Source organism: Rhinolophus sinicus, chromosome 16 (genome assembly GCF_057876585.1).
Source record: "Rhinolophus sinicus isolate RSI-liver-muscle chromosome 16, RSI-T2T, whole genome shotgun sequence".
Classification (NCBI taxonomy): domain Eukaryota; kingdom Metazoa; phylum Chordata; class Mammalia; order Chiroptera; family Rhinolophidae; genus Rhinolophus; species Rhinolophus sinicus.
In genome coordinates, this window is record NC_142516.1 from 187,351,699 (window position 1) to 187,375,593 (window position 23,895).

The 23,895-nt window shown below is 40.9% G+C and overlaps 1 protein-coding gene across 1 annotated transcript in view; it reads left to right on the top strand.

Moving 5' to 3' along the window:
* The window catches only part of GTF2F2 (general transcription factor IIF subunit 2), a 129,325-nt gene that overhangs the window by 68,268 nt on the left and 37,162 nt on the right, over positions 1 to 23,895 (top strand). The window lies entirely within an intron of this gene.

Sequence of the window (23,895 nt, forward strand, 5' to 3'; positions counted from 1 at the left end):
GATTTTGCTTCAGCCCCCCCCCCCCCACACACTTTTGTATGTGGCTAACATTTTGTAATTAGTATTTAAAGATGATGATTGCGAAGTCCAGATACTCTAAATTTTGACTTTCGGTGAGTCAGCAATTTTGTAAACCCCAAAGAAATGTACTAAACTTGCTTTATAGTGTATATTGAATGTATTCCACCCCCGTGTAGTTGAGAATTAGAAATTTGTTCGTTTCAGCACTTACTATGTAAAATGGCAGTGAACAAAACAGACAGAAACCCCTGGGCTCCCGGACTTGCATTTTAGTAGACTTAGGGACACAGAACTGGTAGTTGAGAGCACCCCCTTCAAGGGTAGCAGCAGCTTCTCTGGATTTCTGTGCTCTCATCTCTAAAAGAGGCTGCTGGACCACCTCTGAATTGCACATCAGCTTTTTAATTTTTCCCCTTTTCTCAATTAGATTAGAGTCTATCTCTTGGGAATGAAACAAAGAGACTGGTTTTCTTGTCCAATAATTCCTCTAATTTGAATGCCTCCCCAGGGTAAGTAAAAGGATGACAATCAAAATGAAAAATTTTATAACAGAAAATAACTTTGGAACACAGGCAGAAGATGCTTCTCTCTTTGTTTTTAGCCTGTAAAGTTCGTTATATAATGCAAGTCTTTTCTGAAAAATTGTCTTCTTCAAATAACTACTAAAATTGGGAAATGCAAAATCTGGTTACAGAGCCGCTTGCCAAGATCTTTTTCTGTAGTCTTAATATTCTCTAAAGGTTGCTACAGATTTCTTACAATGAGAGGCAAGTCACCTGTGTTTATGAAACAGCTGCTTCTTTCTTACCAAAAAAGAAGTTGTTCAGAGTTTGGAGTATGCTGAGAGACCAGCCCATTGCACATTTCAGTTACTTAAGGGACTTAAGAAAATAGGATGTGCCTGACCAATGCGCTCGCTATACACCTGAAGCTGAAGCAGAATAATACGGAACGTCAACGATAACTAAATATGTAGGTGTATGTAGTCACGGGATGTGGAGCACAGCATAGGGAAGATAGTTGATGGTATTGTAACAGCTCTATAAGACGTCAGAGGGGTAGTAGCTTGGGGGGGTGTTATCACTTTATGAGGGATTAAATGTCTAATTATTACATTGCTGTGTACACCTGAAACTAATAAAAAATATCCTTTTAATAACATTAAATGCTGTAACACCACCACCAACAAAAGAACAGGGTGATTCAGGAGATGAGAATCATCTGTGTTTATACAACAGACAATACGTGACATAAGTCTTGAAGGCTGAGGTTTTTTGGACAAAGGGGAGACGACGGGAGTAAGAATACTCTAAGGAGAGGAGCGCAGGCACGGAGATTTGGGAGCTCCTCGGGGCCCTGCGTGCAGTGCTGCCAGCCCAGAGCGCAGGGTTTGTCGGAAGCAGAACAGGCAGAGGCGCCAGCCCACACCTGTGTTTTAAACTCCACTTACACATCCAAACGCCCGGTTCCGTGGCCAGTCCACATTTTAAATGTCAGAAATGGAACTCCCAGTCTTTCCCCAAAACCTGCGCCACCAGCTGTCTTCCGGAGTTAATGCCGACTCTGCCCTCCCATTTTCTCAGTGCAGAGACCTTGGTTCCGTTTCTGACTCGTCTCTGACCCCTCATGCAGTGTCAGAAGACCCTTACTGACTGTACCGGTACAGCACTGCACACGCAGGCCCACCACGGCTCGCCACCCACGGGACCTGCCCTGTGGCTCGCGGCGTCGCCGCGGTAGCCTCCTAGCAGAGTTCCTGCGTCCACCTTGGCCCCACTGCTGTCTGTGTCAGCACAGGCGCCGGAGCAGTTCTTTTCAAATCTCAGATAATGCCATTTCCCTGCTCACGTGGCATTGGCAGTGCTTTCTGTATGAGTCAGAATAAAATCCAAGTTCTTAGGTCGTCTGCGGGGTCCCACACGGTCACCCTAGGTCACCCTACCGCTCCCCCTCCTCTCCGCCCTCCTCTCCCCTGCCCCCGCCTCCCTCTCCCCTGCCTCCCCTTCCCCCCTCTCCCCTACCCCTCTCCTCCTCCTCCCCCTGCCCCCCACGCTGCTCTAACCACGCCCACCTCCTGACAGCACCGCCCAGGAGCTCTCTGGACACACTTCTGTCATGCAGGGAAGCCTGCGGGGTCTCTGCTCCCGCTCCCCATACAAGAACGCAGGATATGGTGAGGCCAAAAAGGAACACCCACGGAGCCATAGGTAGGGGAGTCATATCACCACGGTCTCACTGGAGGCTGGGTTCACTGGACGTGCGACCTGCTGTCCGTTTTGTCTGCAACCCACCAACGACTCTCTTTCACTCTCCTCGGCTCTCCTTCGTAGCCGCAGCAGTTATATTAGCGGCCAATTGGCTCACTGGCCACAGCTGATGGCCAATCAGCCACAGCTGACGGCCATCTACTACCCGAGCCAGCACCCCTCCACCTGAGGCCGAGAGCCTGGAAACTACTTTCTGGGGCTCTGCCCCCACACTTCTGTCTGAGGACTTTGGTACCGGATGTGCTTTTCTGCCTGGAACGTGCTGTGTCCAGGTACCTGCACTGCTCAGCTCCTCGTTCTTGCAAGTCTCTTCTCGGGTTCTACTTCAATAAGGCATAGGCCATCCTACTTCCTCCTGCGCTTGTATTTCCCTCCTAGCACAGGACACTTCCTAATATACGATATAATTTATACTTATTGCCAGCTTGCTACAGTGTGGCTCAGGCTCCCAGGGTTGGTTGTGTGTGTGTGTGTGTGTGTGTGTGTTTTGTTTTGTGTTTCTGTGTGTGCCTATTTCGTGTACACACACACACACACACACACACACACATCCAGAATAGTTCATTACCTGTAGTAGGTAGTCAGTGAATATTTGCTGAATGAATGAGTGGCAGGAGGTAAGGTTTGAAATGTTAGAGTCTTGGGTGCTTGTTAAAGTACTTGTTAAAGAGTCTTATATGGTAAGAAGTTTGGACTTGTGTGCTGAGCAATTAGGACGTTGCTGAAGAATTTTAAGCTGGGTGGATGGTGAAAGGGTTGGTGTTTTAGATAAGTTGTTCTGGCCATAGTAGAAAGGCTGAAAGTGGGGAGATAAGCTAAGACTGATGTAATAACCCAGGTACAAAGTGTCTAAATCATTAAGTAAGCTGGTTCTCCTTAGACGGAAGATGAGGGGCTAGGTTTTGAGGATATTTGGAGGTAGAGTTCATGGGCTTGATGAACTCATCTCAAACATCAGAGGCTGTGGGACGGACTTCTCTAGGACAAGACGGACGATGGTGGCCTGGGTACACTTCCTGCTGGGAACCCCCAGACTGACCCCGAGCCTTGAATAAGCCACGCGGTTGTCACTCAGGGAGACCTCCTCATCGCTCCTACTCCCCGCTCCACTTAGGTCTGCCACTCTCCTTTTCTACGTCCCCACGTCTGTACGTGCATTTATTCTTTAATGGCATACGCGTATGTAAATGTCTGCATTTTCTACCGCTTAGGTATAATCTTCTATAAGATTATGAACTTCATAAAAACAGGGACTGTGAGTTTCATTTTTCTTTTCTTTCCGCTCTCTCTCCCTCCTTGCTCTTTTGTATTCTCAGCACTTAGCATAGTGTATTACAAGTGTTGAATATCCAAAAGTATTTGTTGAGTTGAAATAGACTGAAGTAGAAAGGAATGGCGAAACTGGGTACAGAAACAGGCATCAGCAGCACTCAGCTGCTTTAATTCTTATCCTCAGAGCAGCACTTGAAACCTGGCGTTGATTTTTTAGTTCATATACACACGCACATTTGTGCACACGCACACATGTGTATCTTGCTCTGAGAAGGGCAGAGTGCTTATAAAACAAATATAGAAACATTTCATCAACAATTAAGTTTTTCAGAATATAAAGAATTAAATAGTCTTCCATTTACAGAGGCCTAGAAGAAAAAGCCTTTTTTATCAGACCTTTCTTAAGTCAGTAAGTTTTTTTCCTTTACTCAGTGAGTTTTTACTGTATTATATTTTAGCAAATTTCAGCTGAACTACACACTTAGTAACATAACTGGGTATATTACAAAGTGTATTTTATACTTATAAATAATGCTCTTTAGTGTTACTTTAGTGGGAATTTAATTTTAGTAATAAATTCTTATAGCTCTTTGCTATTAAATTTTAGCTGATGAATTAGTCAAATATTATGAGAATTATAATTCCCATATTAATCAAAGGTAAGTAAGATTCTGTTCATTTATAAAATTGTCATTTATTTAGATAAAGGTAGAAGAAATTGGTATTGCATTAAATCCAAGAAATACGTAAACCCTTAAATCAATGCAATTCAGGCCAAGAAAGAAGAGAATCCTCTGTTGTAATTTTCTTTTGTCCAATCCCTTCCATAATATGCAATCCTGCAAGAATCCATTCAGCCACCATGAAAACGTAAAAAACAAAAGGAAAATAGTTTTCCATTGCTTTTATTGCTTTCTGTTATCTGACATAAATCTGAATGGTTCTGAATCGTACTATATTAGGAGGAAATTTATTTTGAATTGAGAAATGTAAATATATTTAACTGCAGCTTTTATCTGATGTACTAATTGAAATTTTTAAATTTGTGTTATTTTATTAAGTGTAACTTTTAGTTAAGCATCTTGAGTTTTTTCTTAATAATAAATTATATAATAGTTGAATAATAAATTATATAATCACCCTATTTATAATTCATGTTATAAAGGGACATTAAATATAGCACAGTCATCCTAATATGTATTTTCTTGTAGGAAAGTCACAGTAGTAGGAAAATACATAACTTTTTAACTTTTGTATGTTTATGTCACCAACTCATCTAAAAATACTGGTCTCAGAAAATTTTAATTCTTTCATTGTTTGTGGGTTTTCTTCAGAAAAGCCAAGAAAAGCCTTACCATTTGAAAATAGAACACTGGCTGTGAAGGGGTGGAAAAGAGAAAAATCAGCGTCTCTTTTTCTGTGTTGAGACACTGGACAGTCGGAAGCGAGTTGTGATTCACATTCGTTCCTGGGGAGAGGTTTCCAGGCTGTACCTGCCTTGGTTTCTCATGTTTCACATTGTGGTGAAGATGTCTTAGAATGTCTTACTGCAAGGGAAGAGGAGAGGGACCCTCCCGTTCAGTAGATCTTTACGTAATTAGTGGGTGATGCAATTCACTTGGGTGAACTCAATTCACGCGCAGAGAAATTCCTGCAAATACAATTTTTGTTTAACATAACACTGAAGCATTTTTCTCACTACAGGAAAAGTAGTATTTGAATATATTTAGTGCTTGTAATTTTGACTGTTCTCCATATATAAATTTTATAAAGAATAGTTACTTTTAGAAGTGATTTTTCTTATATAGCGTTAAAAAAATACAAGATGAATTATAACGGGGATGATTATAATTTATTGTTCAAAACAGGATACTTTTGAGAATGAAAATGGGCACTAACCAGAGAGGACACCATACTGAGACAACAGTGTAAATTGTCCCAGATAAACTGGGGTGTGAGATTACCCTTGTTATGGATAGCCTTCCGGGATACACTGAAATACTAACCTTCTAAAACAACAACTGAAAGTCAGAGTCACATAGTAAAAGTGCTGGCAGTCAGGAAGTGCATGCTAGGAATTCTAGACTGGAGCAAACTCTATGGCTAAACAAACTGTTGTGTGCTTCCTGGTAGCCACACAAAGTTGGGAATGTGATAACACTGTTATCATTTTCATGTAAGTTTTTATAGAAAGTTCATTAAACAAGAAAATGAATAATAAACTAAAAATAGTTTTATAGAGAAACATTTTTCTATTAATACTCAATAAGAGTTGAGGTCATTGCAGTAACTCAGAATTCTATAATGATAATTAATGACCAGGGAAACGTAGTATTGGATTTGAGCTTCCTGGTAATCTTATTTGAAACAGAGTTTTTATTGAACAGAATTTTGGAGGACTACTGAGGTTAATAAGGGTTAATGTAATTATATCAGGATGCTTTCATTTGCAAGTATCAGAAAACCCAATGTAAACTCGCTTAAAAATAACAGGAATTCCTTGACTCACATAATCAGATCCATGGGCTTTAGCCATGGCTTTATCTAGAAGTTCTCAGTATCGTCAGTGCTCTAGCTGTTTCTAATTTTCTTGGGTCTGTCTTCAGCTGGACTAGCCTCAGGCTGGCTTTTCTCCTGGTAGCTAGATGGCTACCCGCAGCCCCCAGGCTTATCTGAGTCTATCCCTGAACAATGAACGGGTCAGTAAAGGCGGGATAGGTAGACTGGTTAGAGCCCACCTGTGCAAGTGTCTGGGACGCAGGGTCAGCCCCACCCCAGTACATGGCCGCTCCTTAGGCCGGAAGGGGTGCAGGGGCCGCTAGGGAGGCGAGCATAAGATCCACAGTGAAACCTTGTTTACCAGAAAGCATCTGAGGAATAGGAAGCACCATCAGGGACATGCGCACCTTTGATTGCTTCCCTGAAGAGGGTCAGGAATTTTATTAGAAAGCAGTTCTGGATCTCCGAAGATGTTGGGAGTGGGGGCAGGTAGTCAGCAGTTTGGGTTCTGGCGTCAGGCTACCCGGGTTCAAAGACTGTCTGCCCCATTTACCGGCTGTGTGATCTTGGGCAAAGTACATGACCTTTCTGTGCCTCAGTGTCACGATAAAGATTAAATAAAATAATACTGCACGAGTACGATACACGAGGTATCTGACACAGAGTAGCTACTCAGTAAATCCTAACTCTTACGCTTATGACAATGACCTGAGTAAGAATTCCTGACTAAACTCTACTGGAGATACTCCCAACACCATCCCGCTCTCACGGTAAAAGAGATGTGCATACAAGGATTCCTTTTGAACTCCTACCCTTCGGTAGATAAGTTAGTTTAATAAAGTTTAAAATCAAAATAGAGCTAAGAGAAAGAATCTGGAGATTTTGGTACAGAGTCCAGGGCAATAATCCTCTGTTCAAGACAGAAGTCCTGAAGCGGTAGTCGAGAACTGCCGAGATGCTCATGCAGACCCCGCCTGGGGAGGGGGGCGGAGCGGGTTCTCTCTTCGCAGTCTTCTTCATCTGCGCTGCTCTCCATCCCCAACGAGTCCTTGATGTGGCCCCATCGAGTACGTGTGTATATCCAAAACCCCACGGCTTTTTAGCTTCTAAATCTTCTGCTGGCCGTTCAGTCTTTCTGGAACGTGTAAAGGGTAATCTCAAAAGTTCCCCAAGCTGGTTTTATAAACAGTCTTATCATCCTCTCCTGAGGTGATACTTTGATGACGCTCCTGAAGTACTTGAATGTGTGGTTTTTAAAATGTGGGACTATATGTCTTTTTTAATCCAAGATTTTTCTAAAAGCCTAGGAACAGGAAGTCCTTCTGAAGAGCCAACCCAGGAAGGAGCTGACCTCTGCCATAAGAGTTTTCATGCCCTTTGCCCTTGAACTGCTCCTTTGTAATTACCGTTTTAAAATGGAGTACGTGGAAAAAGCTGGATGTCTTCATTAAAATACAATAATTTAAAAATGTGTCATAGAGAGCTGTAGTCAACGTGCAAAAATACCAGTGGGGTAAAACTACATAGAAAGCTAGGCAAGTGTTTTTACCCAGTGTTTTTTAAAAGACAAACAGTCCTCCTGGGGAAGGAAGGCAGGCTTCTTCGGGGCCTGGCAGGTAAGGATTGCCCTCTTTCCTCCCAGACTAGCTGTCCCCACGGCCCCGAGCTGTAGACCGCCCCTGAAGGTTTACTACTCTGATGGAATAGGGGCTTCCCAGTGATTGTAAAAGGCTGTTGGGAATATCTATAAAGAATTAAGGCACTGCCCTAATTCAACAGCAGACAAACGTTTCATGTAATTTCCTTCTTTCAAGTCCTCTGATGCTTTCACGTTAAGATAGGAGGAGGAGAGGAATTTAGGGTACTGTCTCGCCCTAAATTCTGGTGGTTGGGAGTCCCCCTCTTCTGCCCACTCTTTGGTGTGCCTCTGGCCCTTCTCACCCTGCTGCCGTTCCAGCTCAGGTGCGCACTGTCACCTGCATTCTCACGCTTCCCCAAGTTCTTCCTGTGGCGTCGTGCCCCCGCCCCCGTCTGCGTCCTTCTTCTCCTGCTTCTCTGCCTGCCAGGCCCCTGTTCATCCTGTACGATTCAGCTCAGCCGTGAACTCTCCCCAGCCCTTTGCTCCGCACAGCATAATCGCCGCCTGCGCCAAGCTCCCGCTGCACCTTTTCTCATAAGCCACTAGTTACCTTTTGCTCTTTGTTGTACTTTTATTACTTTTATGTCCATAGGGACTATATCTTGTTCAGCTTTATTCTAACAACTTTAATAAATGTTAGTAGAGTAGTTGATCAAAAATCAGCATTTTAAAGTATTTACAGTTACACTTTGATAAGTGAGTCTCTCCTGAATTAATACTCTTTTAAAAATGCATTTAGTTGTGCTTAAGACTCAAATTATAAGTCCTGAGAAGCAGTATTGGCATGTGGTGGTATTTCTACAAAGCCTCACAGCTTTTGCAGGATAAAAATACTAGAGCACACAATTTCTCTTTGTTCACTCACAGTTGAAAATCAACAGAGCTAACTTCAGGCAAAACTGTGAGGTATGGAAGTTTGTCTTTATTATCTGGGCAGCTCCTGTTTTCACTCCTTTCCCTTAATAATATCTACCTTTAGGCATCTACTTTTTATCCTGTTCTGGTCCTTTCTATTCTATCAATTCTGAATACATTTTAAGAATGAATGGGCATAAGTTTAAGCCTTTTATTCCTACGTGTGAAATCATAGCCATTAGATTACCTGTTCACGGTATTTTAGGGGGCAGATTTTTTGTTTTTATGGGAAAGGAAGAAAAGTCATTAAAATTATACCATTTCTAGATTAGCCCCAAACACAAAATTGAGTAGACCTTTTAGTTTGTGGGTGGACTTGTCACCAGGACAACCATCTCTGCTTCCTGAGCCAAATGGGTAGATTTGGGGAGGACTTAAAACTCGCTGCTGCACGTGCCCCACAGAAGTGGCCAAATTCCCTTAGATGGACCAGGACCACCACAGCTAGTCCACCGGTGCTTTTGTACACATTTTTAACACCTTCCTCAAGTGTTTATATTTTTATCTGTCAGAAAACTGGTGACTCACAGATTTCATTAATCAAGGCATTACTGCCATCTTCCAGAAAAGTGTCACAGTAGTTATACACATCTGTGCTGGCTCTGATGTGAATGTGCCCCGCAGGGTGGCACCCTTGTGCACCTTGGGGAAGAGCTGTGCTCTCCCATTGGCTGCAGGCCTGCGTGTCCTATTGTCTGACCACTTGGCTTCACATTTATGTTGCCTGCCTGGTCCTCGCAGGCACTGGAATTTTCATCCCTTGGTCTGTGATTCTCTGAAACTTGAAGACTAAGGAAAGATACCACATGCTTCTTTATTTGGGGAACGATGGTCCCAGTTAGTACATTGAATCAGTAAGAATGATGGTAATCAAGTCTCCAGCTTACTACTAGGGGGAACTAATTAAGTCAAAGTACAAGAAGTACAAGGAAGCCTGACTCATAGGTACCTTTTATACTATCATCCCTCTTGCTTGAGACTCTAGTACAGTTGCCATGGGATGTATTGTAAAGAAAACTTGAATTGTAAAAGAGAATCCTTGAGTTTACAAGTAGCAAAAACATGTTGGAAGACTGCTGAGGGCAACTGGTTATCAGGCAGGCGAGGCGAGGCCTGCCCGCTCTGAAATGGCTTCATACCATATTAACTAGGTAATCATTTTAGTTACGTTCTTTTTTAAGAATCTTATTTCCATTTTCACAAATGAGAAAATTGAGTCATAGAGAAATTAAGTGATTTGCCCAAGCTCACAATGTGTACATGGCAAAGCTGGAATTTGAACGCAGACCCAGCTGGTTCCAGTGCGTTAGATGGATGGATGGCAGACTGCCTCCTCGGCCTTGACAGCTTCAGAGGTCACCTGGCTTCTCAGCAGGAAAAGGGACAGGAACTCAGCCTCTTTCTCTTCTCTTGTGTTTGATGACCCTTGCCCTAACACCCTACAGCTTAAACTAATATTGGTAGAACCGTTGTTCTGTCACATGACACAATAAACAGAACACAGGATTTATGTAAGATATATAACTGTTTCATTGTTTAGAATTTTTATCAAATTTCAGATCCTACAACTTAAAAATGAATTTTGATATAGTAACTTAATTAAATTCCAACTTAATTAAATTCCAAAGCTCCATATATCTGCAGGAAAGAGGTAGAATTTTGAGGGATTTTATACATGCCTGTGGAATTTATTATTTTATTTGTGTGAAGTTTATGTGAAATCTATAATGCTCTGGGTAGTTCTGATGAACTAGTATTTGTATCATTTTGAAGATCTACTTCTCTTTACTGTACCCTAGGATATTACAGTTGTTGTATACTGTCCACTGATTTTTTTTTAATTTTATTGAGGAATATTGGGGAACAGTGTGTTTCTCCAGGGCCCATCAGCTCCAAGTCCAGTCGCCATTTTCAAACTTTAGTTGCAGGGGGCGCAGCCCACCATCCCATGAGGGAATTGAACCGGCAACCTTGTTGTTGAGAGCTCGCACTCTAACCAACTGAGCCGTCTGGTTGCCCCTAAAACCTCTTTCGTATAATGTGATATATATTTGAGGAAAACTGTAAGGATGGAATTAATAGTAATAATAGTAATAATGTTAAGACAAACTTTTCAAACTAAAAAGTAGAGGACATGTGGGAAAAGCAGGAGAAGAAGGTGTGGGCTTATTACTAAGCTTATTTAAAGCAAAATATGCCAATGAATGACATTCCCAATGAAACACAGCCCCTGATGGCAAGACTTTGTCTACTTTATTCACAGGTGTTTCTCTAATGACGGGACGAGAGCCTGGCACCCAGTAGGTGCACAATAAATATCTGTTGAATGAAGAAAGGAAGGAATGAGAGATATGAGACTTAGGTTTCATGCCCTTTGTCTTCCAGGCTGCCCGGGACTTTGATCACAATGAGTCATTCCTTTTTAAGCTGTCGCTCGCCAAGTGGATTTATCTAACTTCTGTTACTTCCCCATATTTCATAGCTTCCAAGTGTCATTTATTACTCATTTATTCAACAGATATTTTTTGAGCATCTTAGTGTATTGTAAGCAGTAACATTAAAAAGCAACTAGGGCTTATCTGTTTTGGGAAATGGGTCATACATGGGTATTAAATAATAATTTAGGGTATTTTATTGTTGTATGCAATGTAAGAGGTTGGCACAGGCAGTAAATACATGGTTTCGGAAAACCGTGATTTGGTGAAGTCAGAGAGAAAGGAGCCATAGACTTTCAGTAGATAAAGAGGGGGCGGAAGGGCTTCTCAGAGGAACAGCACAGCATGATCTGGAAGAAATCACCAGGCGTGTTTTGGGAAAAGTCGTAGATGAGCCTGGCAGGTAGAGCAGAGGGCTGAGTGCAGGTATTTCAGTGTTAGTAGACCGAGCGGACAGATGGTCCCAGGTTACTGATTGAGCATGTTTCACTCTCAGGGCTCTGTCCTTGGCACTCTCCTCCCTTGGTTACGCTGACCCTGTGGATTTTCCTCTTGCCTAGTCGTCTTCGTAGCTCCTGCTTATCTCTTGAACTCTTACCCCCATGTTGTCTTGCTAAGTGATCTCATCCACTTAAAAAACATATACACGGCAACTCTAGAATTAGTATCTCCAGCCCAGACTGCTCTCCTGACCTTCAGCCTCATGTGTAGACAACAGTCCCCTGGACAGCTCCACTTGGATGTCCCACGGCACCATCACTTCACATGCCTGAATGTGAGTCCTTGGTTGCTACCCACCCTGTCACCTCTCGTGGCAGTTGCTCCCCAGTCTTCCCATTCCCACCGTTACTCAGGTGAAAAACTTGGGCGTTACCCACAGCTCCTCTTTTCTTGACAACACACACCCAGTCCATGTTCAAGTTATTTCAGCTGTGCCACTGTGCACTCCGACCTGCTCTTAATACCGGGGACCTCTGTCTGCTGCCACACTAGTCTAAGCTGCCTTCTGCATTCACCTTCCTACGTCATTTGCAGGGCCTATTGCAAAATGCAAATATAGAGCTCATCAATCGTTAAGAATTTCAAAATGGTGACAGCGCTGTGTGAAATCCCGTGTAGGGCCAGTGTGACTGCACGCGGTGCCTGCGGTGGAGCTGGCCCTGCCAGCTCGGGCTTCACGCGCAGTCATTAGCGTAGATCAGCTACTACTGCCTGCTCAGGACTTAACAAGATCCTGCGGGATCTGCCTTCCAAACTCTGTGATCTGATCCGAAGCTGCTTCCTTTCCCGCCACCACCATCCTCTCTCATTCACTGGGCAGCAGCCAAATGGCAGCGGTCGTGTCCCTCAGCTAGAACCAGGGCCGTCCCACTTCCGGGCTCTTCCTTTAGCCTCAGCACAAGTCTTTCACCAGATCTACAAGCGTCAGCCTTGTCTCCGTTCTCAGGTCACATGACACCTCCTCAGACAGGCCCTTTCTGACCACTCTGACCACAGTACAGCTTTCTCCCCACCGCCTACTTACTTGCTAAGCCATGACCCAGTTTTATTGAAGTCTTAGCACTTATTTCTGTGTGGCACTATCTTTATTAATGAATTGTTAATTGTGACGTTAACGGTAACCCCATCACCTGACATAGCACCGACTACGTGATAATAATGCTCGATAAATATTTGTTTCATGAAGGAATGTTTTTCATCTTTTCAGCCTTTTGCATTTTGGAGATTTACCTGAAGATTAACAGGATTTTTTTTCCTTTGTTAAATTCTAACAACTTTTTATTTCTTGAATTCTCATAAAATTGAGTTAACTTATATTTAATTTACAGACATTATAAAGTTAGTTTTAAAAATCCCAAAGAAATCATTTTCTCTTTTAAAATAGCATGTCTTTGGTACAACACACACTACATGTGTTAAAGCTTGGAAAGGAATTAAACCTGCTGTTACCTGTTGAAATTAAAGTTACTGCTATAGGGGAAACAAAGTTTCACCCTGAGAATCAATATTGTACACCATATTACCAAAGGTTTCACAGCCCAAGCTTTACAAATTTCTGTAAATGCATTCATTCAGTAAACATTGGGCACCAATTATGTGCCAGACATTCAGGAATAAACCGGTAAGATGTTTCCCTACCCTTGAGTTGCTCACTGTCAATAATTTGTTCTTTGCTGTGCAACGTTGGGTGTGTAGTTTCAAAAAGAAAAATACTAAATCTGCTTCATGAACTACCCTTCTGTCTTCTAGCTTTTTAAGGCTTTATTGCATCGTCCAAAATGATGCAGTTCTATAGGAGAAACACACACACACACACACACACACAATTTGTGAGGCTAAGTGAATGTGAAATATTTAAAATTAATTTACAAATGTGTTGTTTACCAGTACTGTCTGGTACACGCACCATTTTTGGAGGGGGTAGGTGTGGTGGCAGCCAAATGCTATTGTTCACAGAATTTTCAATACTTATTACATAATTACACTGAATGCCATATGGCGTTTTATTGCAGCTCATTAAATTACTAGGAGTGTATACTTCTATTTTTGTTACTTTCAGTGCATTTCAGTAGCACTATTTTTTGTTATATAAACTTTAGATGATCCTTTTTCGTAAAAAATTATCCTTCAAGATGAAAATAATTCATGGAATACAGACTATTCCAGAAACAATTCCCATGTCGATTCTGAATGGTGACTAAATGACAGTCTATATACTATATAGCCTTCATCTATAGAAAATAAGAATAAGAATTGCCAACCATGTCAACAAAGAGATAACTGAAATGATTTTTTTCAAGGACATTTTGTTTTGAAAACCACCTCTGCTGTTTTAGTATATTAGTCTCTTTTTCCTTCCTGGAACTCTAGAGGAATGACTCGTTTCTCATAGTTTTCCAAAGAGCTGTTACTGAATTCTTTTAAAAAGTTCGTTACTTAAAAAAATTTGTAATTAGCTTTAATGAATGAAAATCTTTCTAAAATATATTCCATAGCGTACCTATATCCACACTGCATATACAAAATATATTGGGAACATGATTCAGCCTTCTCTTTTAATTTGGTTTTTGGTGCGAATGCCTAGTTTTGAATTGTGTGGCAGATGCCTTCAGATACTGTCGAGAAGAGGGGGGGGGTTAGTTACCCTTTTACAAGATGGTCACAGAGTATGATCCTGTGGGAGTTCTGATTGTTTCCTATAGGTCTTCACTCCCCTCCGAGCAGCTGTCATTCTGTCATGTTGATTGTCGTGTTACTGTCTGTTGCAGTTCTCGCTTTGTTCTGATTTAGTGTTTTTAATTTCCTGTGAGCTAGGAACCCAGTTTTAAAATTCTTTTAGAATGAATAATGTGTGTTAAAAAAAAAAGACTGAATAGACTGAGTGAAGGTCTCCTGGGCTCGCCTGTGAGTCAAGTGCCCAGAGCTGTCTTGCTCAGCCTCGTGACATCTGTTTTGGTGGCTGAGATGCTCTTTTTTGCTTCTTTCCTGGGTCTGGTTAGGGCAGATGTCACTATATTTAATAAATCACAAAATAGAAAATATGTAGGCTGTCTCGTTTTGCAGCCCTTCCTTTGGGTCACTCGGTCCTTGTTGACATGACACCCTGGCATCACCTGTCTGAAACTCAGATACGTAATCAAGTATTGCTCGTTAAATTCCCTGACATCCTTCTCAGTGCTTTGCTTGAAACTGAGTCATACAACTAAATGGACTTGATTAAGCTGTTGATTGCCAAAGCTCATTTCTCTGCTCTTTATTCAAAGTTCTATCATGGATGAAACATGCAATTTCAAAATCTGTTGGGTGTTGATAACATACCACGGTATTCTGCAGTCAGTCCCCGGTACCTTCATGAGACCTTCAGTTTACACTCCAGACTACCTTATTTGTCAGGCATTGTGCTAGGCAGGCGCTATGCTACAATGAAGAAAAACAGGGTTTCTGTGTTTAGGGGCTTACGTAGTACCTGTCGTTCTCTAATGTCTGTGTGTGTACGCACGTGGGAACTTTGTTAAAAATGTGGATTCCACGGGCAGCTCCAGCCCCCAGAGTTTCTGACTCAGCAGGTTTTGAGTTGGGACTAGAAATGTGCATTGTTAATAAGCAACCCGATGATTCTGATGTAAGGGGTCCTCAGAGCACATTTTGACAAATATTAGTGTGGCTGACAAGGAATTCTCAATGAGGAGGTACGGTTGTCAGATTATACATGGACGAGGACAGTATAGTGCTGTGTGTAACCTGATTGCCATTTCATCTGTAATCAAAACTCTCCCAGAAGTCTATTTTCTAAATCACTGGCTTATGTTCCTGCTTATTACCTTTATGTGGAGATAAAATGCCAGAAAACTATGATTAAATCTAAGTGTGGTGATTTCTTATCTCTTAATACCCGCCACCAATTCATTTTTTCTATACGAGTAGCATTGGCCTCTGACAAGCTGTCTCCCAAAGATAGCAGTTGTGAGAAAGCTCGAGCAAAGGTAACACGTTTCCATTCAACGACTCATTTAAAAATGAAGTGTCATCAAATGCATCTTGAAGTGCACATAAGAAATTGTGTCACTGGTTGCCTCCAGGGAGAGAATCTGGAAGTCTGAGGGAGATTTGTTTTTAATCATGCATCTTTTTGTACCTTACACATTTTATACATTGTGACCGCACTAATCTAACAATCAAAACTCAATTGGAGAACGTGTGTCGTGTTGTGTGTAGCCTTAGCTCTAAAAGCGTACTATTCATTGTTACTCACTTGGGTGTCTCTTAAGCCTGCTTGCTTTTTCTTTTTCTTTTTCTCATTTGCTTTCTTTTTGACACCTTTCCCTAGCAGCATATTCTAGAGGGTGGAGCTTTTCCTCTTGTAAGCACATTATTTGAATCTCTCTTCCTTTATTCAGGGGTTTGTGATACCACTTTATCATAAATTTCATTCTTACACATCCTAGGGCCTGTTTCTAAGCTGTCTTTTCTACTTCAGGTTTCTAATTTTATACTAGAAACGTGTCATTTTAATTATTGTGGCTTAATAACATTTTAATGCCTAGAATGTTATGATCCTCATTCTTCTTTTTTTTTCTTAATTCTTCTTACCTGTTCAGTCTTCCATGTCAATTTTAGAACAATTTTTTTAATTGAGAAAATCCAGTAAAATTTTTTATTATAAACCTATAAAATCATTTGGGAAGAATTAACTTCTTGACACATTTCATCTTCCTATTCAGAAACAAAGCTGTCCCCTCCATTTATATCTTTTAGTAACTGTGTGGTTGTCTTCATATGGGGTTGAACATTTTTATAAGGGTTGCTTTGTATACTTATATTTTTGTTGCTATTGCAAATGCTTTTCCTTTAAAAAATATATTTTTTATATTTTATTCCTGGAGTATAGGAAAGCTACTTTTGTATATTTACACTATTTCTCGTCTATCATTGTTCAGTTGTTTCTTTTTTTAAAGCATATATTATTATATTGCCTGAAAACGTATACTGACTTTTAAAAAGTATTTCTTTAATACATGAAATGTAGAAGAGTTTGATATAAATATATATGTTCATAGTTATCATTTTGGTTAAAAATGTAAAATAAAACTTCTGTGTCCTTAAGTTCCGGAGATTATTGATCCAGGTACACACAGTAACTTGAAACATGCCTGTCCAGTGTTGCTTTCTTAACCCGCCACAGGGCAGACAACACTCAGCACCGAGGGGCCCAGCTTATAAGGCTGGGCTGCTTTTCTGAAACAAATATCACAGGGTTCGCAGATATATGTGTGAAAACGTAACAAATTGTACACTTTAAGTCTGCAGTTTATTATATGTCAGTTATACCTCAGAACTGTTTAAAGGAAAAAAGTATCACAAAACTTGCTTGAGTTACGTTTCCTCTCAAATAGTCTGGCCTTCATTTGCTTTCCTTAATGGTTTCTGTTTTAGTTTTTGCTAATGGACTTTAAAAGGAGTGTAAATCAGCAGTTGACACAGTCCCTGACAGGTAATGGACGCTGAATGTATTAGGTGGCATGTAATTGGGTAGCATCCTGGATCGTTTCTACCTCTGTAACACCAGGCTGTTTAGGTGGCTATGGGAACACGCGTGCTCTAGGGGGAGCTGCAAGACAGAAGGGCAAAGCACAAGGAGATGGAGCCCACAGCCACCTCGGGCCTGAGGGATGGCTTTGCTAGGGAGGTGCTGGCCCAGGGGGAGTTTGCCAGGCGAGAGAGGGAGGGAGAGGGGTGGAAAAGAAGGGGCAAATTCCAGAATGGCAGGGATCCTCAGGAGTGCGGGCAGCTCTGGTATGAGGCTGTCTTGCCCAGTTCACCAGCTTGTAGCGTTTTCATTCTGCTTTCGCCCCCAGTATCGGCAGCTGACACTGGGTCTGCCTTCCGTTAGGTCTCCAGGATACTCTTGAATTCAGTGTCACGCCCAGTCCTCACGCACTGTTCTGCCCTCCAGCTCCCGGCACCTATAGCTTGTCTTCATCCCTTGTTTGTTGTTCTTCCCCATCTCTCCCTACCCTGGTTCCTTCACCTCATTGCTGCAGAACTAAGGAACTAATGGACAGGAACGAATCTTCGTTTCACAGGGATCTCCTTCCAATAGATAGTTCTCGGGTTTTAGCAATGGGCTCCTCATAGCTTAGTCTGGCTCACAGGCCTTTCATACCCTGAACTGACATTTATTTTACCACGTATGCTTTACTTCATCCCCCTCCTTTTCCCTCCCCTCCTCCCCCTCACTCTCTCTCTCCTTCTCCTCCTAATTCTAGCATTAATTTTGTGTCACTTCATCAGAGAAGTTTATATTCAATTTTTATTTTCATTCTTAAATGTGAATTTAAATTCTTCCCAGTTGGAACTTGTTGAAAACTTCTTGTCACCCCTCCTTTCATCCTCTTGGTGGAGAGAAAGTGAAACCATATGACCTAAAAGCCTATTCACAGTGGCAAGTCCGAGGCAGTGAATCAGTAGGGAGTCCTGACAGTTTCAGTGACTTTCACTCTTCCTGTCAATGGCAGGACCCTAGCAGCTGGTCCCAGCCAGGGCAGAGCACTCTCCCTGGGGCCAGCCACACCTCCGCTAAGCTTTCCTCCTGGCTTGATGGGGTTCTAGCTAGCACCAGAACCTCTCTTTGTAATTTTCCAAGGTTGCTAAAGCAGCGTATTACAATTTACCTTTTCAGAAATTCTCTGAACCTCAGTGTACTTGGTGGCCACATACTGCCAGGTTATTCCCATCGATGATTCCAGCATTTATAGTTTCGTGGAGTCACTAGTGAAGTAGCTGTTTGCTGGATTTGCTTAGTCGCCATAGCAACAGTGGCGTGGTTAGTGTACGCCCAAGTAGCTTCCTGCACTTTGACATGATATGCAGCTAATAATCTGGTTTCTACTCAGTGCAGAATGGTATTTTTAAATGTGTGGAATCCAAGTTGCTTGATTCCACTGTTGTATTCAGTTGGCACCATCACATAGCCATAGATCATAGAGATTTTAATTTGGAAAAATGATTCCTACATGCAGTGTATATTACAGTGGCTGGCTCGAGAGACGTTGCTTCTGTCACCATGAGCAGCTTATTTAATCTCTAACCTAAATATTTTTAAGAGTTAGAGGAATGGATGACTAAGTTAGCCATTGGGGCTGCTTAATAATCTGAGGTGCTTAGCTTTTAATCACTTTAAATAATTCTCGTTACAAGCCTTCAATTTACAACATAACAAATACGAATATTGGAAAGTGCTTCTCATCAGGTAGTTCTTCTAGTCTTTGATCGTCTAACTTCGGTTAGGTCAGCCTCTTGGAGCTACATTACCACATTCACTTCCCCTCCTACACTCTCACTTTAAATTCCTTTAGTCATTACTTCAACTAACAGTTACAGGAATCTATTTACATTTTTTAAAAGTGTTTCCTGCAGATTTCATGTATTAAACATGTACCTTACAAAAAAGACACATTCTCCACTATCCGTTACTTGGAGAACATAGTCTGTTTGTGGTGATCGAGTTCAGTGTCAAGAATCTGATCTAAGCTAGTGATGTAAAGATTATTGCTCTACCTTCTGTTATAAACAGGTAAAGACTGACTTTAAACCCCCAAGTTCACTTCACACTAAATTGCTTTTATCAAACACACCCTGTACTTGAACCCACTACTTTGTGTGAATTAAACCCGAAGCCCACTTCCCTTTCATCATCTGTATTCTCATTTTGATCTGTATAAAAAGCAAGTTCAAGACCTTATTCATTGTTCTTTTTTGAATCAGGCTCTATATATTGAACCAGGAGAAACATGGGCATGTTTTAGATAGAATGTGTTTATTCAAATGTGTGTGTGTACATATACGTCATACACATTTTCTCATCTGTTCCTGCCTAACTCGGTTGTTGAATAGATTGTGCTAGAAGACAAGCTGTAGGTCAGTTGCTATTTGAGCTTATTACCTTGGACTGTTCCATGGACACAGATGTTTCCTTTGCCTTCGGCAACACTCAAGGGAACGGGGAAAGAGCTCGGTACAAAACCATCACCGCAAGTGGAAAACACAACGTGGGAGTTTATGCTTTCTTACTGGTGTTTAGCCTCGTTAAAGATGTCTGCCAAAGCAACATTTATGAAGACAAATGACCCAGATGTAGATCGTATCAACAGCTTAGCAAAATGAAGTGGATTTTGCCCATCACTTCTCGAATGTGCATCATATCATGACTGTAAGTAGCCTGTGTAATAACTTGGACCATCCATGCTGCCTGTTGATGATGCAGAATACGTTTCTGTGCATTTGTTTTGGGCCCATAATAGCAGTCATTCGGTGACTAATTAGAGCTTCATGAAGAATAGCCTGGTAAAATAGCTCTCTTTTGAACAGAGCTAGCAATGCACATAAAATAACACATAGAGTCTAAATCCATAAAGCATCAGGACATTTTTTTACCCACATCTTCTTTCGAAAGCCATTACCTATATGCTAAATCTATTGTCTTTGTACTAAGACCGCTATAAAAAACATAGGTTTAAATTGAACCAGGTAGTATTTTGTATTCTGAGAAAAACCAGACTGACACGTTTGTATAATGCCTTCTTCCCTGTACTGATAGCAAGAAAAATTATTTTATTAAACTCATCAAATGACATATTCAGTTCTTACTAAATCTATCCATAGGCTGTATGTAAGAGAACATGTGCATGTTGGCTGGATAACTTCGTGTCCGTGTCACACAAGTCCCCACCAAATGACGGCCGTCCAGAAGCTTATGTTCAGTCAGTGGATAAACAGTTTTGGGAGCTTAAAAAAAGTAGTCATAGTTGAATGTCTATTGAAATGACTGGTAGCATGAACTGACAAAATTGTGGGGAAAAATCTTAGTGTAATATTATTCTCAGCACTTTATCAATATGATGAACATAAGGATTAGTATTTCTGTTACAAAACTGAGTTAATTTTATTATATTGGTGATTTCTAGAAGTTTCTCTTTAAAAGAATTTTATCCACAAATGTAAAATCTGTGTGAGACTTTAAACTCTCAAAACCAAATCGGAACCTTAAATTAATGAATGCGTTTCATCCCCAATGAAAAGGAAAGGCTTTTGCATTCTGTTTATCTTCCATTAACAGAATGTAATGCATTAGAGTTCATTATTTTGGCACATTGAAAGGCCTAACTTGGGTTTTCTTCTTGGCTTCTTAGGACACATTTAGGATGGACTAAAAAGGCACCTATCTTTATTTTTATTTCTAATCTTTCATTTGCAGTTTCAAATGCTAGTGAAATTAGCAAATTAAATGGGACTTTTATGAAATTAATTATGCCCATATGCTTTAATTTCTCTATTAGCCTCATAGCCTTTGCAATATTTATTTTACTGTTTACCATAAAAATTACAAAGCTAAAAATTGCAAAAGTGGAAAAGTGGTGCTGAAAGGAACTCTTATTGTGGCAGTCGTATACCTAATGGCTCTGTCTAGGTTTCCTTTGAATCCTTGTAGAGAAATTAGCCAATTTGTAGGTGTTTTTAATCAAGATGTGTATGATGTGATTCAAGAATATTCTAGAGCTTGGCAGTCCCCAATACATCACAGTGACTGCTTGTCCTCCATTCTCTCATCTAGTCATTCCTGTGAGTCACACATCATTGTGGGATTTGGTTGTGGGGAGTGGGGGGGAACCCACAGGGAAGCAGAAATTGGGAGTCAACTCAGCTGTGTGGGGAGACCCTAGAATTAGTACTTAGGCACAACTCCTTTTCTGTATGTGAAAGTAATCTGGGAGAAGAAATGGATGGTGTGGTGAAATGCTGGTGTCAGGAAGAGCTCTAAATGCTGCCTGAATTGACCCGTCTCCCCAACCCCACACAGACGTATATGAGGGTCGGTGTAGGTAAGTCCGGGCAAAGTATTTAAAGGATATAAAAATCTAAACTAATCCTTAGGGATTACGGGTGGAAATGGACCTACGTATTTTTACTTAATGTTCCCTGAAGGCATTAGATTTGGCCACTGAGGTAAAAATAATGGATATGAAATAATCCGGAACTTGCATATAGAAAAGTCTAGGGGAAAGAGACCAAGGAGGTGAAAAATAGGGATACTGGCCAACGTAACGTAGCTGTTCACGGTGAAGGGAAGGGAAGGAATGAAAGAATTTCAGTTGTACCCACTGTGCAGTTTGTCTAAAAGTGACCGACCCTGTGTCCTGGAAAGAAAAGTATATAACCTTGAATCGTATTTTAATATGATGAGGAAGACAGGGGAAGATCATCTTTGAGACTATTAGTTTTAAAATGGTCATGAGTTATCTACAGAGATGTTCTGCTCAAATGCATGTTTCTCTTTTTGTTAAACTCAGACACATGTTCTACTGGTTGAAAGTCATATATATATATATATATAAGAGATTGAATTGAATGCCCTAAGGATTAAATCCAAAAATATTTTGCCTACATCTAAAATTCAGTGAAATTTTTGAATCACATGTATAGTTACCAGCCAAAGCGAGAAGCTACCCTATTTTTCTGTCTTTTCGTGCTTTGGTTGAATTATAATGAGCTCTAATTAGCATTTCCATGAGCATCACATGTTTTACCTACAGCTGAATGGCATTTAGAAGGAAATTTTCTTATCCTTGAAAACATCAGAGGGGAGATCAAAGAAGGTACTTTTAATCTGATGTAGCCAAATATATCCCATCAGAATAAATAAAGGTTGGACACAGTTCCTTACATCTTGGTTTTAAAATCTAGTCGGTGAACCAGATAATTATTAAAAGTTGTTTATTTCAGTAACTCCCATACTTTCTGTTCACTGTGGCTACTTGAGTGATAATAATAACTACAAGAATAGCTAAAACGTCCCGAATACTTATTACGGGACAGGCCGTTTATTGAGGGTTTTATGATACAAAAATTATCTCACCTATTTATGTTGTTATAATCCTCATTTATTCCCATGAGAACAGCATGGTATTAAACAGGTTGATTAACTTGATCACTGCTGTACCATTCTTTCTAGACTAAGTGTTCTTCAAGGTCATTCTACATACCATAGCTTTCCTTTCATCTTGGTGTTTTTTTAATACGAAATTATTGGCATGAATCTGAATACAAACGATGGTATTTCTTTATTCCTCTTTTGAGTATTAAGTTATAAATATTACTGGACCTTTTGATAGATAAGCTTTCACTCCCCACCCCTGGGAACCATACCAAATTGTTTAGGTTTTTTACTTTTGGTGGAATTTGGAGGAGGAAAATAAAATGAGAAGTTCTTAGTGAAACTTAACCTATTTTTTGTCATTCAGCATCCACTGGAGTTTAAGGTAATTTCACTTCTAGCATTAGGAAGAATAGCTACTTGGTGATCAGGGAAACACTTTTTCCTCTTGTATTTCTTTATGCCTGTACTGAAAATAGAGACTGGAGTATTTGATTACCACGAAAAGCATAATCTGCAAAGGATTTCTTCCATCAAATGCCATTCCTTCTGCTTCCCCCTTTCCTCTTTCCTGCCCCATTTTTCTCCTCCCCATCACACATACACTTACATTGGAACCCAAACGTTCCAAGGTGAAATGCAATTTGCTCTCTTGTGAAATGTTATAAGAAATCATGCCTGACTTGGACTAATGAAAAAAATATATACCGCAGTGGATAAGTTGCAAGTGACCAAAATTTATAATTATTTGAACAAAAACATCAACCAGTGCAAACTTTAGCTGACCTGTTGCTTACCAGACTCCTGAGAACCAGTTGTGGTGACACTTCCTGACCCCCCCTACCCCCCCCATCTGGGCGTGTGTTGTCCTGGCGTGCAGCCAGCTTGCTGGTGACTTAGAAGCGCTGCTCCCACTTAGGGTCAAGGTACCCAATGAGCATGCCTTCAAGTTCAAGAGAAGGAGTCCACTGCAGAAGGAAAGAATATAAGGGAAAAGGATGCTTGGGCTGCACGGTAAGCTATTTATGTTTTGGACTGTTGAGTAGAGATTTTGTGTTGTTTAGGTAACAGAGGTAAACAGATACGCTCTGGAATGCTGGTGATGGACTTTTCCTGACAAAGTGAACATTTGACAAGGGATTGAAGGTCTTACATTGTTTCAGTGAAAAACAGAAATTAGGCAATAATCAGAAAAACAAAAACAAGACACTTACATAACAGTATTCATTACACTAACCATCATTTATTTCACCTGACTGAACTTAAATGCATACCAAACACTTCTGTGGGTGGCTGTTGTTTGTACCAAAAATCTAGGAGAAAACCCAGTCCAGTGTGAATCGTCATTCCCTCGCTAGGTGTAGGCCTCTTCTGAACATCTTGTCAGCTAATGTCACAGACATGTTTTGGACATAA